Source organism: Halichoerus grypus, chromosome 3 (genome assembly GCF_964656455.1).
Source record: "Halichoerus grypus chromosome 3, mHalGry1.hap1.1, whole genome shotgun sequence".
Classification (NCBI taxonomy): domain Eukaryota; kingdom Metazoa; phylum Chordata; class Mammalia; order Carnivora; family Phocidae; genus Halichoerus; species Halichoerus grypus.
Window position 1 is genome coordinate 28,842,160 of NC_135714.1, and position 13,026 is coordinate 28,855,185.

Here is a 13,026-nt window from a genome sequence, read left to right on the forward strand (position 1 = left end):
ACCACTAGCAAATTAAATTGTACTGGGCACAAAGTATATTCAATTGCCTTCATTGCAATCACTTTAAAATCTTTCACTCTATTTTCATAGCAATATTTATTCCCAAATTGCATTTGTGGAGAAGTAAAATTGATATGAAATCAAAGCCTACTCTGGTCATGACTGACAGTGGCTTAGCACACCACTAGCTTTTGCAGTTAAGGCTACATTTTGAACTGTTTTATTTGCTGGGGGAAATAGTGAAATCCATAAAATACTGTCAAAGTCTATAAATGACTTATTGTGAATGACAAGAATGAAGTTAGAGTTTCTTTCTCAGCACAGCTTCAAAAGAAATGCAAAATAAACTAAACAAACCAAAACAGCGTCTATAGATCCAGCATTTATAACATCAGTGTTGAAAAATAGAAAACTAATTCCAACATGCTTTTATGTCACTCTGAATGAAATATATTTCTTTGTGACATGTTTTGTATTTTAATCCACATTACTCTTATGAGATCTATAGAAATCATTTAAGAAGTTATGTCAGGGGCGCCTGGGTGGCTCAGATGGTTAAGCGTCTGCCTTCAGCTCAGGTCATGATCCCAGCGTCCTGGGATCGAGTTCCGCATCGGGTTCCCTGTTCCTTGGGAGCCTGCTTCTCCCTCTGCCTCTCTCTCTCTGTCTCTCATGAATAAATAAATAAAATCTTAAAAAAAAAAAAAAGAAGTTATGTCAGAATTTTTACAGGAATTGTAAAATAGTGAAAATAAAATGCTTCGGATAGAGCACCCAAATTCTTTGAAAGTCAGTTGTGGTCTCCCAGTTAGCAGTGTTTGCATGGAATTTTCTAGGTTTTCCAAAAATTGACCAGAGAGAGTATACTCATAGATAAGCTCTCATGTATCCTTTCAACCATGTTCAGTACTGAAAGTTTAAACTCCTGGGCTATCTTTGTATGTTTATCTTATGGCAAATTGTAGATAATTGCTGTGATGGTTAATTTTATGTGTCAATTCAACTGGGCTAAGGATGCCCAAATAGCTGGTAAAACATGATTTTTGGGTGTGTCTGTGAAAGTGTCTCCAGAATAGAATAAAAGAGAGAAAGTGATTAAGATAAAACTTACATCGACTATATTTAGACTTCACAATTATATATACGCTTTTATTTAAACAAAACATTAATTTAAGAATTCACTCAATAATGCTATTTTCTTGTCTATTATGTTCCAGATTCTTCTTTAAGTTCTGGAGCTACAAGAAAAATCTGTTCTTACTTTAATGTAGTTTATAATGAATCAATAAAAAAAACTGAATCATTGAAAACCATTGGGGAGAGTTTTGATTCCCATGGTATTAACAAATTATATTTCTATAACTAAAAGAAAGCATTGAGCCAATAGTAATTGACCTGCCACTTTTCTTTTCTAACCAGGTATTAAGGGAAAGTAAGCTCCATGCTTCTTATGTCACATGTTTGGAGAAAAATGACTCCTGAGGAGAGGGTCTGCTATAAGGAAAGTACTATAAGAGTTCAGCCTTGGTATATTACTAAATGGTTGGCTCAAAGTAGGTTCAGCTCCCCATGGCCAGACTTTGTACAGGTTAAAAGACAAGTACACTGCTTTTGTTTTTTGGGGGGGTAAATACCTGGTAGTAAAAATATTGGATGGTATGATATTTCTATTTTTAATATTTTTGAGGAGACTCCATACTGTTTTCCACAGTGGCTACACCAATATACATTCTTTTTTTTATATATATATTTTATTTAGGGGCTCCTGGGTGGCTCAGCTGGTTAAGCGACTGCCTTCGGCTCAGGTCATGATCCTGGAGTCCCGGGATTGAGTCCCGCATCAGGCTCCCTGCTCAGCGGGGAGTCTGCTTCTCCATCTGACCCTCCCCCTCTCATGCTCTGTCTATCTCATTCTCTCTCAAATAAACAAATAAAATCTTTAAAAAAAAATAAAAATAGATAAATATCTTATTTATTTATTTGACGGGCGGGGGAGGAGAGAGAGAACAAGCAGGCAGCAGGCAGAGGTAGAGGCAGACTCCCTGCTGAGCAGGGAGCCCGATGTGGGGCTTGATCCCGGGGTCCTGGGATCATGACCTGAGCCGAAGGCAGATGCTTAACAGACTGAGCCACCCAGGTGCCCCAAATATACATTCTCATCAACAGTGCATGAGGATTCTCTTCTCCCCACATCCTTGCCGATGTTTGTTATTTCTTGTTTTTTGGATACTAGCCGTTCTGACTGGTGTGAGGCGATATCTTATTGTGGTTTTGATTTGCATTTCCCTGATGATTAGTGACATTGAGGATCTTTTCATGTGTCTCTTAGCCATCTATATGTCTTCTTTGGAAAAATACCTACTCAGATCCTTTGTACATTGGTTTGTTTTAGTTTGGTATTGAGTTGTAAAAGTTTTTTATATATTTTGGATATTTACCCCTTATCAGACATATCACTTGCAAATATTTTCTCCCATTCACCAGGTTGCCTTTTTGTTTTGTTATGGTTTCTTTTACTGGCAAAAACTTTTGATTTTGGTGTAGTCCCAATAGTTTATTTTTGCTTTTGTTTCTTTTATCAGGTATTTACTCAAATAAAGTGAAAACACTAATTTGAAAAGATATATGCATCCTTATGTTTATTGCAGCATTATTTACCATATCCAAGATATGGAAGCAATCCAAGTATTCATCCATGGATGAATGGATGAAGAAGATACACACATACACACACTGGAATATTGCTCAGCCATAATAAAGAATGAAATCTGTCCATTTGTGACAACATGAACTGACCTAGAGGGCATGATGCTAAGTGAAATAAGTCAGACAGAGAAAGACAAATTCCATATGATCTCACTTATATGTGGAATCTAAAAAACAAAACAAACTCTTAAATATAGAGAAGAAACTTGTAGTTGCCAGAGGGTGTGAGGACGGCAAAGTAGATAAAAGGGATTAATAAGGTTATAAAATAAATAAGTCATGGTGATGAAAAGCACACCATAGATATGGTGACAGATGGTGACAACAGTTACTTTAGTGAGCACTGAGTAATGTATAGTATTGTTAAATCAATATATTGTACACTAGAAACTAACATAACATTGTATATCTATTATACTTCAATAAAAAAAAAGACAAGTACACTGCAATTTTAAAGGGGGGACTTTTATGACATTTCCTGTGAGTGATATTTAGTCCATGTGGAAGAATATCACAAGCCTAAAAGTATTCTATCTCAACAGCACAGATTAGAAAAATGAATTGAGGAAGTTAGTTTCTGCCAATGCTTGATCTGTTCATTATAAGCATTTACTACATTGTATTGTATGGTGTGAAGAATCTTCTCCAATTTGAAACACGCTTTAAAGGCTAATGGAAATTTTAATAAGCTAGTCCAAAGGTCATTTGAAACAGTTTATCACAAGGGACAGGGAAGTGAGATGACACTGAAGGAAATAAATTCTGTTTTGTAACAGAGAATTAGATCACGTGTTAAGTAAGAGATTGTCAGTGATAAAAATTAAAGGAAAACAGATTGTCTCCCTAGAACCCAGCAATAGAAATAGAAACTCATTGATTTGATTGAAAAATAGGCAGTAGCCCCCATAAGTTATAGGAAATCCAGTGTGAAAAAGGGGAGGACAAAATAAAGGTAGAGGCAAGAGTGTTTCTGGCTTTCAGATCATTTACATTAACTGAAATGTTCATCACAAAACTTAGAAACATTTTTTCCTTTTTCATTTCTCAAAATTAGCAATTGTTTCACTTATTTAATTTAAGAAATTGCAATATTAGTGATGAAATTTCTCAAAATGCAAGGGTTTTAAACGAAGAAACTAATCATTGAACATATTGTGTTATAAAATTCATGGTCAGAAAGTGACATTGCATTTTTCCTTATTAAAGAAGAAATTATCTTGTAATTGACAAAATGACTTTTTAGAGATTTTAATATATGCTAGATAGTGAAATTACCAAACTTCAGCTTCAACTCATTATGAATTTATTCCTTGATCAAATATATGGTTTGTTCAAATATTGCTACTGCCAAAATGCAATCATCTATGAATTGTTTTTAACTTAGTGAAATGTCTAAAGTAATTTAAAACTGAAAAGTTTAAGGCTAACAATAAAAGCAAAACTAATTAACAACTACTTTTTCTTAGTTTAGAACATAATTTCTCTATGGAAGCATACATATGAAAATTACATTTCTATATACTGAAACTTTAAAATTAATTCCACTGCAATGTCAGGAGGAAAAAGAAGACTCTGAGATTAAAAGACTCATTCTGCAATAGTCTTTTGCTTTCTTAAATAAGTTCATAATTTAAATTTTCATAATTCTAATTTTAAATTGCAATTTAGTAATGCATTTTTAGATGTGAGTTTTATGACTTAAGTTTGTCCAGCAACAGTTTATTCAGAAAGTAAACATGCCTATTTAATTTTAATAGATATTATATTAAAAGTAATAACAATTTGTGTAAGTTATACTGAATCTCTGAATTGATGTCTTTTTGTCATTTCTTCCCTTTTGTTATTGAACCTTTTTTTAGACCTAGGAAAACTTCCCACTAAAAATGTGAAATTATGTGATAAGCATTTTATGTATTTATATTTAATAAATGGTGATCTGGATTTGACTTTCACATCTTAATAAAATATATAAATAGACATAGAATTCTTTGTTTTAAACAATAAACCCATTTTTAAATAAAGGTGTCACTGTTTTGCTGAGTTACAAGGAATTGCATTCATCAATTTGTCCTGATATAGGAGAGACAAGTTTTGGTTCTCCTTTTGTTTTCTCTTTCAAATACCTTTAACAGCCACAGAATTTCTCTTGAAAGGAAACTACTTTATCCACAATCTGTTGTTGAAGAAACAGCTTAGCAGTTCTATTTGGTAAGTGACTGTGCTGATTAACATATAAATCATCTCTGTAGTCACAGGTGAGTAGATTATAAGATGGATATCAGTCAATAAGGAACTAGAAGGAAAAACAAATCTTACCAAAGAATGTCAGTAATTATTTGGGCCAAATCATATTCTTTATTGTGAATAAAGGAACTGACACTAAAGGATATACATACAGAAAAGGCAATGAGCAAATGTCATAGTCCATACAAGCCATGATAAACACAATTGCATGTCACCAAAAGCCATGAATAATAAGTAGACATAAGGAAGTAAAATGGAGGCAAGGATGAAGTTGTGTGTGGTGAAATTACAGGTGCAAACATGGATAGGACCTGAGGTATCAGGATGGAAATCCAAGAATTCCAACTGTCCAGACACCAGTGAGATGATCTGCTGTATATAACATGTTGGAAACATGTGTGTTTGGGAAAGAACTTCTTTCAGAAACTTAAAAACATTTCAGAAATGTGGCTTAAAGATTAAAATCTTATGTATTATATCAGTTTGTCTCCAAGGAGTATGAATAAAACTAGGAAGCCAGATTGTATTTCTAATTAATTAAAGACATCATTTTATTAAGTACTGAATATATTCTATATGCTTGACATTGACATTTTCAATACAAAAAAAAAAAAAAAAAAAAAGTGAATTTTCTACATAACCATGCTGGAAATCAAAAAAACAAAACAAAAAAAAAACAGTCTTTACAATGCTTTTATTTATTAGATTAATTTAGCTGAGTAGATCTCAATATTTGGTGCATATCAGAAGAACTGAGGAAATTGTTATATTAAATCAAGGCTATGACTGGTTTATTTCACTTATTAATGTCCTCCAGGTTCATCGATGTTGTCACAAATGGCAGTTTCCTTCTTTTTTTAAGGCTGAATATATTCCAGTGTATGTGTATTCTACATTTTCTTTATCCATTCACTTGCCAGTGGCCATTTGGGTTATTTTAATATCTTGCTATTGTAAATAATGTTGCAATGAACATGGAAGTGCATATATATCCTTGAAATCCTAATTTCAATTCTTTTGGATATATACCTATTGATCCCACTTATTTGAGATATCTAAAATAGTAAAACACATGGAAGCAGAGAATACTATACAACTGGTTCTAGGGGTTGGGGGTTAGAGGAAATGGAGAGTTGTTTCATGGGTATAAAGCTTCAGTTATGCTAGATAAATGAGGCCTAGAGATCTACTGTATGTCTATGGTTAGCAATACGATATCATACACTTCAAAATTTGTTGAGAGGGTAAATCTTATGTTACGTGTACCCAAAAGGAAATAAACAAAAAGTAAAGGACATAGAAGACTTTGGGAGGTGTTGGATAAATTTATTATCTTGATTCTGGTTATGGTACCATGGTGTCTACAAATGTCCAAATTCATAAAATTGTGCACATGAAATATTTACAGTTCTTTGCATATCAATTATACCTTAATAAAGCTGTTAAAAGTAAAATATGGCTGTGCTTTACCCCAGAACCACTGAATGACAGTCTAAAGAAGCAGGCTTATAGTCTTTCAGTTTAAACTACACTAGTAATTCATATCCACTAATAACCTAAATTAAAGATGATCTCATTAATCTTTCTTTATGATTTAAATTAATAAAACTGTTACATATGTTTATTGACAGAGAAATAAAAATTTCTGTTTATAAATATGGCATGATGTGAGTTAAATTTCTTTAATATTAGTACCTATATATAACTCATAGATAAAAATATTTAAATTATATATTTACTCATCTATTAGAAATTATACATATGGAAGGAACGATGTCTCATCCTAAAGTTTGTTAAAAATATTAAACACAACCAGTTCTGGATGGTTTAAGTTTGGACCCCTTGCAAATGAAGAAATTGGGAAAAAGTAATTTACCAAGATTTCAATGCAGTACTATGACTTTTTGGACACCAACATGAGCCTGCTGGTAGATAGTAGTTAATAACATGGATTTGAATCTTATAAAGTCTTCTGAATTTTGGTTCCTATAATTTGATAACTTTATGATCTTGGGTAAGTTACACAACTTCTCTGTGCCTTGATTTCATCATCTGCCAAATGGGAACTTTAATAGTACATTTCCTAGAATTGTGAAAATTGAGTGAGATAATCCACCAAATGTTCCTGGAATAGTGCCTAGCCCATAGTAAACACTCAATAAATACTGCATCTTGATAACAAAGGTTAATTTGAAAAGGTATATTTTACTAAAAGTTTATTAATTTGAAATAAGACTGGAAATTATCATTTTACTTTCATTTTAACATTTATGTAGTGAACAGCATCACTTGCCATGAATAAACTGGTAAATGTATTCCAAATAAAGTTCTTAATTACAATTGACACTTCTGGGCTCAGAGTGAGAGCAAAAGTGATAGCAGCCATATAAGAGCTCAGTACAAGAGAATGTAAGGCAGTTACCAATCTGCTTTAATTCAATGTTAGGCTTACTAGGATGAGAACTTAAAACTTTATCATCCCATCTTTCAGTAGAAATGATATAGTACTGGATGTATGTATTTTAATATATCATAATGCTTTCATCATATAAAAATAAATTATATACAGAGATCATATGTTATATACAAAATTAGAATAATAACTAAAATATTACTCTTTCCTTTAAGAAACCTAATATCACTATTAAAATTGTTGGGATACTTAAGCTTGAAACAAAAATGTAGTTTGAGTTGGCATGCTGACTGAGGATTACAAATTTATCAAAAAAAAAAGATTTTAAACCATGATGATTCCTCTTGGAGTCTTCTCTTTTATATCTTTTTCTACCTTGATAATCAGGTTATATAGATTCATTATCTCTATCAGTTTTCTTCTGAGAGAAATACTATGTAATGCTTTAAACTAATCTATACATCTTGAGGGTTTGTTTTGTTTTGTTTTTGTAGTACCAGGACACCAAATCAAAATACTACTACTGTTACATTTTCTATAAGGCTTATCACAATGATACACTGAAGGACATCCTTGGGACATTCCTTTTCCATTTGCCAACAAGTAAAAGAATGGTCATTAATAGGCAGGCATGGTTAATAGTCCATATATGGTTTTAGGATCTTCTAACAGCATAAGAATGAAATCAATTGGCAACAAAATAGAATATATTGTAAACTGGATGATATATAGCATTGATGAGAAATTTTTGCATCTTTGGTCAGAGGTCAATTCTTTCCAGTTTGAAACAAACAGACAAAAAATGTCATTGGATTAAAAGGACCTAAAATAGGCAGAAATAGAGGTAAAAAATTTCCCCCCATGTGTGTAAATAACCATGATTCTAGTCCCTATGATAGACACCTGTTAATATTTTGGATCTCAAGTATGTGCATACCTTGTAAACACTTTTAGAGTTATTTATGGATAGAAATTTGAGAACCCCACTATTCAGCAGGTCTTGACTGAGGGCAAGATATCTAATGTGTTTAAGACCTGCATAGGGATTTAATCCTGACTAACCACACATTTAGATGCAGGCAATATCACTAGGAAATAGATGATACAGAAAATAAGCCTGATAAATTCCAAAAGTATCCCAGGAAAAGAAGACACTACATATAAGAAGAAGCCCTTCTTTTTTTTTTTTTTTTTTTAAGATTTTTATTTATTTATTTGACACAGAGAGACACAGCAAGAGAGGGAACACAAGCAGGGGGAGTGGGAGAGGAAGAAGCAGACTTCCCAACGAGCAGGGAGCCCAATGTGGGGCTCAATCCCAGGACCCTGGCATCATGACCTGAGCTGAAGGCAGACACTTAATGACTGAGCCACCCAGGCATCCCAAGAAGCCCTTCTTGTCTAGAAACATGTTCATTATGGAGCCTTGCTATTCCAAGTGGCATCAACTCAGAAAACCTGTAGCATCAGCTAGCAAGGCAGCCTTTTGGAAATGCAGAATCTCAAGTTTCACACCCATCTTACTGAACCCAAATCTTAATTTTAATAAGATCCTCAGGTAACCCATTAAGGTTAAAGAAATACCAAAATAAAAGAATCAGAAGAACTCATCTGCTTTGTCTTTTCTACTTTTTTTTTTTTTTAAGATTTCATTTACTTATTTGACAGAGAGAGAGAGACAGCGAGAGAGGGAACACAAGCAGGGGGAGTGGGAGAGGGAGAAGCAAGCTTCCCACGGAGCAGAGAGCCTGCTGCAGGGCTTGATCCCAAGACCTTGGGGTCACGACCCAAGCGGAAGGCAGACGCCCAACAACTGAGCCACCCAGGCGCGCATCTTGTCTACTTTTGATCTGCAACACATGTGGTTTTACAAGGTGATTTCTGCAGAGAAATAAACCCTACCATTATATGTGTGTCATCTTGGTTTTTGCTTATTTGTTTGGTGGCAACATATTTCATTTCTGAAACTTTAACATTGATTAATGTGAATACCTTGGAAAAGATTTAACTAATCCATATTTATCTTTAGGTGAAAAAATAAAATATATCTATCAGTAAAAGGACAATCTATCAACATTTGTAAGACCTGGGGGAAAAACAACAAAACTATTGCTCCATTCATATTAGCTTTTCATTTGATGACTCAATTGACTAAATAGTAAAAATCCATTGATTTTTAAATCTATCAGATTTCAGTTAGAACTCATGCAGCATTCATATGTAGACCAGAAAGGTGGTAGACTGACTATAGTTTGGAAGCAGAGACCTAGAAATAGTAACAGATTGCTCCTTTGGATTTTTTAGGCCTTCAGCCACATAATTCCACTCATGGAAAGATTAATTTCCTAAAAAATTCTATCTTGTTACAAAATGCCATTAACTCTTGATAGTCATAAACACATTAAATAACAATCATCATGTTGCTTTGACAGCTCTAAAGAATTTGCATGCAGTTTTAATGATGGAGAACCTCACTCATCATAATTTCTGAGTGTTGAATTGATCCTTGGAAGAGAGGCTGATAATTTGATTGTTCTATAATGTGCTACTGCATAATTTCAGAAAGAGAAATCATTTTATGAAGAAACTAATTACATGCAAATGAGTCTCTTCACAAGATGCTAATAAAATTAGAAATACTTTTCAAAAAATGAAGAAAAAATAGTGTAAAATAAAAAGCCTGGAAGAGGTAGATGATTAAAAAATACCATGGAGATATTACCTTGGAAAAATTCATGAAAGACTCTATGTCAAGGAGAGAAAACTACTGTTGTTTCATTTTCTACTGTAGCAAGAATATCCTTCTGTCCTATATTTAACCTTCTAAAACTTAAATGATAATATGAATTGTGAGAATTCCAATTCTTACTGCAGTTAAAGTGGTTTACATGGAAGGAATATTATAAAAGTCTCTCCAAAGAGAAAAGCAATTCATATCTTCCTTATAAGAAATCAGTGAAGGGGCGCCTGCGTGGCTCAGTTGGTTAAACTTTCCACTTCAGCTCAGATCATGATCTCAGGGTCCTGGGATCAAGCCCCATGTCAGGTTCCATGCTCAGCGGGGAATCTGCTTGAAATTCTCTCCCTCTCCCACTGCCCCTCCCCCTGGTGGTGCACTCTCTTTTTCTCTTTTTTTCTCTCTCTAAAATAGATAAATGAATCATGGGGTGCCTGGGTGGCTCAGTCGTTAAGCGTCTGCCTTCGGCTCAGGTCATGATCCCAGGGTCCTGGGATCGAGCCCCGCATCGGGCTCCCTGCTCCGCGGGAAGCCTGCTTCTCCTTCTCCCACTCCCCCTGCTTGTGTTCCCTCTCTCTCTCTCTGTCAAATAAATAAATAAAATCTTTAAAAAAAAAAAATAAATAAAAATAAAATAAAATAAAATAGATAAATGAATCTTAAAAAAAAAAATCAATGAAATGTACATACTCATCTTACAGTGTATGTTTCTATCTTTTTAAAAAGCATCATCACAAATAATATATTTTAGAATTTTAGACACCCCTTTAAAGAAGAACATAAGTCTGGTTTGATTTAACTGTAATGAAATGTAATGAAATTTAAATGTAATAAAATATTTTATCCTAATTATCATTGCTTCTTTTTTCTTCCACTTGATCTATTTTCTTCTCCCTCTGAATTACTTAAGTTTTTGAATAAAGGAGTTGAGCTGAGCTGAGGTAATCCAGGTTTATAGTTCTCTAAACTATGTTGTCCTGATATTTATCTCAGACGTCAAAATACTGTCATGTGAATGTGCAAAGACATGGTGAAAATCAAAGCAAACCAAAAAAGTATGTGCTTGGGAATCCTTACTCCGTAACTAAAAGCATATATATTTTTATTAATTAATTACTTTATTCTTAGCTTTCTGATTAACAAAATATAGTTCTTTCTTATAAACTACAATGATTTTGCTCTCAGTGGTTTCCATGCTCATTTCCCATCGATTTTCACAAACTCTGTCCTTTCTTTTTTTTTTTCTTTAAAGATTTTATTTATTTATTTGACAGAGAGAGACACAGTGAGAGAGGGAACACAAGCAGGTGGAGTGGGAGAGGGAGAAGCAGGCTTCCCGTCGAGCAGGGAGCTCGATGCGGGGCTTGATCCCAGGACCCTGGGATCATGACCTGAGCCGGAGGCAGGCGCTTAACGACTGAGCCACCCAGGCGCCCCAACTCTGTCCTTTCTTGACTTTTTGTACTCTCATGCTGTTTTTTTTCTTTATTTAAAAAAAAAATTCAAGTTATTAAACCTCCAGAAATATTTTAGGGACCCCCCAAAATGCCTGATTTATAGAAAATATTCAATAAGTATATTTTTAAATGAACTAAGCTCAGTGCAAGGCCACTTTTCTCTTAACTTCTTTCTTCTTTCACAGATTTAGGTGCCCATCTCTTTTTATCTTTCAGGAATAATTTTCTGCCCACCCCACCCCCCCATCACACAACTTTCTTTTGTCTATTACTGTATTTTAAAATGGTAGTTTCTGAAGAATGTTCATATGATGATATGAATGATACATTATAAAGGGGAAAAAAAAATGAGGCCGGAAAACAGGAGAACTTTGCAGGTTTGAAAGATAGTGGAAGTGATGTGATTAAATAAATTAATAAAATTAAATAAAGTTGACAGGATGGCTTCAGCTAAATGTGGAGAAGAATTCATTTACTGAACAGAATAACTTGACAGGTACAAATATTTGATGGTGGAGAGAAGAATGCTTTTTATCGATCAATTCATTTGCTCAACAAAATATAATTTAGTAACTTCAACTAAGATTGAGGAGTGTTGGAAGATTGAGGAGAAAAAAATGGGAAAATAAATTACTAGAGAAAATACTATTAATACTATTGTGGGACAGTTTGGATGCAGGATAGGAGTAGGCAGAGCCTTGGAATTAATAAGGTTTGAAGTTTTCCAGATGGTCTCACTGAGAAAGAAAAAAGAAAGGGAATTAAATTTGTAAGCTGGTAAGCATTCCAACTTATCAACAAAATGATCTAAGTGTGGTAAAGAAAGAGAGACATGACAGAATTGATAGATAACATAAGAAGTCATGGTGTTGGTATGGTAGATACCTAGTGAGTCAAAGGATATTTGGAGTGGAAGGCCTAACAACATGGAAGGATTCAGGATGTTAGTCAAAGAGTGGATAGTTTGAAATATTGTGAAGGAGATATGATTTTGGTAATACAAATGCTAGTTAAATCTGTTAACATTGATGTTTTAAATACTTCATTGGCTTCCAAGAAGGCTTTGGATAAAACTACACTCTTATCGTTGTTTACAACTTCTTATTTCAGTCTGACAAATCCTACATTTCCAATCCTGTTCAAATGGAGAAAGAAATTATTCTACAGGCTTTCCTTATGAAATCCTACTTTTGGCTTACATTCGAGCAGTTTTCAGCTTTAAGATTAAATGTATCTGACATGCAATAATTAACCAGACAACCAGAGAGCAGGTTAGGTGTCCTTGTTCTATGTCCTCTCTGTGACCTATTTTTACCTTAAAATACCATATATCACCTAACATTTGAATTCTCTCTCTTACATGTCTTTGTGCTTTTGGGTCTCCTTCACTATAGTATAACTGTACTTGAAGTATCAAGCATGGTGTGGAGAATATAGTATTTTACAATTTTTTTTCAGGAAAATATACT